This window comes from Pteropus medius, unplaced genomic scaffold (assembly GCF_902729225.1).
Source record: "Pteropus medius unplaced genomic scaffold, Ma_sr-lr_union100, whole genome shotgun sequence".
Taxonomy (NCBI): Eukaryota; Metazoa; Chordata; class Mammalia; order Chiroptera; family Pteropodidae; genus Pteropus; species Pteropus medius.
In genome coordinates, this window is record NW_024351732.1 from 3,124,443 (window position 1) to 3,128,801 (window position 4,359).

Below are 4,359 nucleotides of genomic sequence, written 5' to 3' on the forward strand. Positions count from 1 at the left end.
TCTGTTTTCATTTTTATAGGCATCTTGTTTAGCATCATAATATGAATGTTATGTTGGTTCTCCTCTTTAATGCATTTTTTTTTTTTTTTGCCGGCAAAATTAGGTTTTACAAAGGCAGTTTTCAACAGCAATTTTTATAAAGTGTTATTTTTATTAGTAGACTTACTCAGAGTAGATACAAAAAAGATATTTTCTACTACCAACACCTTACAGTAGTTATAGAAAGCACATTTCATATATAAGGAAAATGTAGAAAATTATTACAGAAAAAGGGTAAAGATTAAAGTATAAGAAATAGACTAATGCCACTTGGAAAGAGGATCTTTAGTACATTACTTGTATTTGAAACTTAAAAGATATTGTAACTAAGAATAGATAACATGATGCTAAAACACACAGCCTGTATATTTTTCAACTAATGATTTAGTGCAAATTTCACACTAGAGACTAAGAGATCATTATTTTCATTTGTCTATATAAAAAAAAAAATCACACATGTACTTTTTATCTCCCTCCCTTATTCAAGATTTGATTCAACATCATTCATTTTTATCACATCACTCACTCACACGCACCTTAAGGTCCACCTTTGAAATTCACCCTCAGCAGCGGAGTCCTCTTTCCAGCTACTTTGGAACAACACTGCTGCCACCACTAGAACTGGACATTAACTTTACTTGATATCTTTCTCTCATTTATAACGTACCTACTATGAACCATACTATATACATTATTTCATTCAATCTTGGACGTGAAATTTGTTGAAAAAAACACATTTCAGATGTAGATAGATGAGCCAGTCTCTACTGTCTGCATGTCAACATCCTCATCTGTTAAGATAATGACAATAAGGTTAGATGCAAGTTACATTGTCAGTAAATTGTTGATGAGCACCTGCCACTTACTGCCTTCTTGAGATATTTCTTCAAGTTTTCCTAAGACCTTAAATATAACAGTTTGAAAGAGCCCTCTCTCATTCCTTCATCCTTACTTACAACAAATATATAAGTCACGCTCCAGTCCCAGACCTTTCAGGGACCTCCCCTTGCCAGCTATTTCTAATTCTTTTATAAAACTGTTTGACTCCCAGATGGCTGACAGTATGTTCTTTCTAATTTCTTTCTCCCTGCAGATCTGCTAGGATTCCTAATTGGGCAGGATGGATTCATATTTTATGCAAGGAGAATTTACCCATAATTATAAAATGCAAAGAATGTTGATTAAATTCTTCTTGTCCTATCTCCTCAAATCCCTCCAATTCCTTATATTTCTGCTCAAGTTATCTTTTTGAAATTGTCTATATGATCACAGCTTTAAATGTATCCATATCTATTATAGTTTCAAGGATATTAAGTTCCTCAGCTTAGCACAAAAGTCTATTTATAATGAAGTCTTTGCTATTATCTTTAACTTCATTTTTTGTTACTTTATTTCTTGAAGGCTTCATTTCAGACCCGTGTTACTTTATGCCATTGTATATTTACAAATATCATCCTGTCTACTAAGAATACCCTTCATTTCCTTTTTTACCATTTAATTCCCATTTAACTTTCCAGAAAGACCTCACTCCATCAAGCCTAAATTATATGTTGCAGAAGCATTTTGTGTTTTCCACAGTTTGGTCTGCTTTTCACACTGTGTTAAACGGAATCATTGGCTTATTTATCTGCATCTTTCCTGAGGCCCTGGGACCTTATAGGTGGAGAATATATCTCAATCATAATTTTATCCTTATTATGGAGAAGAAATAAGACTATAGCTCGATTTTAGGTAGATCCTAATCTTCATTTCTCTGTATAAAACACCTCTCTCATCTCTATGTCCCACAGAGACCTCGAACTCGACATATGCAAAACAGATTTTCTTTCCACATGAAACATTATTCTGTTTCCACTCTTTTTATAAAGAGCCACAGCATCCACTCAATTTTCTAAAACAGAAATGTTGAAATCATTCTTAACACTTCTCTGCCCTCACCACACCCTAACCCTTGCCAAAATGTGACCCTTCATATGTCTTTAAATCTCCAATCACAAAGTCTGTCTATCTCCATAGCACTGCTTTAGGACCAGTTTGTAGAAGTTCTGCTTGTAACTAATATTTTTAAAAACTAGATCCTGTGCCATTAGTCATATCTTCTCCAACTGATATTTCACAGGACAACCAGAGCAATCTTTCTCAAGTATACATCAGATTATGCCCATGCAACATCCCCCAAAACTTTCAGTGATCTACTATGGTCTTTGGAAAAAGTTCAAATTGCTTATTGCAGTTAGCAAGGACATTTACCACCTGGAACACATTTACATCAAGGTCATTTTTATCTACTTCATATATCAAAGTATTATCAAGTCAAAATGAATTCCTTGCAGTTTCCCCCAAATGCCAGGTTTTCTCTCATCTCCAGATGTTTGCGCTGATCAATCTGCCTGCATAGCTTTCTTTTCTTCTCTTTGCTTGACTATCTAATGTTCTTTCTTCATATTCAATTAGATATCACTTCTTTCTGAATATCTTTCTTGGCCACCATGACTGTGTTACTGTGGCCTGTGGTGGCCCACCGCCTACCTGCATTGATTCAAAAACTTAAATATTCAAGAACTTTGTGAATAGTTGTTAAACTATTGGTAGCTTTAAACTGGCCATGGTGAAAATATTTAAAACATGGAAACTAACAAATACTACAAAATCAGGTTTTTTCCCCCAAAGAGCCAGTTTCCATTGCTGTCTCTAAATAGAATACACATGCTTTATTACTTACTTTCATCATAGCATTATATATATATTATATTTCTATTGTTTGTTCACTAGCTTATCTTCCCATAAGTTGTAAAAGTTAAGACTAGTTTCTTTTCCTTTATTTTATCACTAACATCTTGTACATAGCAGATACCAAATTATGATGGGTGTTAAATGAAAGAGGCTCTGTAAATAAAACAAACAAACAAACAAAAACAGCAGAAAGAATCACCTTCTAATATGACATTTCTGGAGTTCACGGTTTTGTCCTAGTTTTAAAAGAGCTTTAGCTTACAAAGGTGGAAGCAGAAAAACAGCTTCAGTAAGAGTCCAATGGCATGTCAATACTTCATTAAGTCACTCAGAAGTGAAAATGTGCAGAATAATGTTCATTCTCTAAATTTGGGGCAGTATAACTGTTATCAGCAAAAAAGTGCTTGTTTCTTTTTTCTGTTTCTAGACATTTTTTAAATTTTAGGTAATTATTGTGATTAAAATATAGTAAAACCCGCCACAATACCATAGGAGTTCAGAAATCAATTTCATTAAGTTTAAGTTCATGTTATTAAGGGGTAATGGAATGACTGCGGTGAATCCACTGTAGAAGACAGGAGTTCATCACACATTTCCAAACTGATTTTATCTCAAGGCACATCATTATAAGGTTACACGCTATAGGAAAGAAAATAAAACTTTGCTATACTGAAATAAATTATTTTTTACTTTCAGTCCAGTGATAGTCAATTTATACCTAAGATGTTATTAGTAACTGTGAGAAAACTTTGATGAGATATTATTTTTTAAAGAAAAACAAACAAGGAGTTTTGACAAGTAGTAAGTAAATATATGAACGAGAGCTGTCCTTCAACACTCTTCTTACAACATTCTTTTTTTTTTTTTTTTAGGCGAGGTAACCCTTGGTTGACCTTACAGATTGCAAGGACCTTGTCAGCTTGCAATCCTTTACCTTTTATTTTTTACCCTTACAGCACCTGGTCTTCGTAGGTGGTCTCCCATCCAAGTACTAACCAGGCCCGACCCTGATTAGCTTCTGAGATCAGACGGGATCTGGCTTGTTCAGGGTAGCATGGCTGTAGACTTAAAACATTCTTGATGTCAGTAAAACAGAAAAAAAATCTGATGCTTTTTAACACTAGTTTTTTAAAAATTATATTTAATTTAAAATGCCATCTTAGCCTTCTAAGAATCATCCTGGATATCAAAAAATTATGCTGTTTTAGCTTTTACTAAAAATGTCAATATATTTATTAGATGTCTTCTGGTTATAAATGATGGGCATCCAAGTCAAACTACTGATGAGCGAATAAGAATGATTAACTCCAAAGAAGAAGAGTCGTGGGTCCAGTTTTAGCCATGGCTGTGTCTAAGTCCTCAAATGTGAGGTCAGGTCTTATAGCATTGAACTGAAAGGACAGGGGCATCTTTTCTGTTAGCTCCGGAAAAACAATTCAAATTATGATTGCTGTGATTTGTATCATGTTGCCTTCTATGAACCAATCATTTTGTCCAGAGAATTCAGTACTTTTTCATTTGCCTATGCTTGTGACTGAGTATATATGTCAAAATCTAAAATGTACTTCTTTATGTACATAAAATGTT

The 4,359-nt window shown here is 33.8% G+C and overlaps 1 pseudogene; it reads right to left on the minus strand.

The window, feature by feature from the left end:
- Positions 1-3,719: 3,719 nt before the first annotated feature.
- On the minus strand, positions 3,720-3,838 carry LOC120588995 (uncharacterized; annotated as a pseudogene).
- Positions 3,839-4,359: the final 521 nt, after the last annotated feature.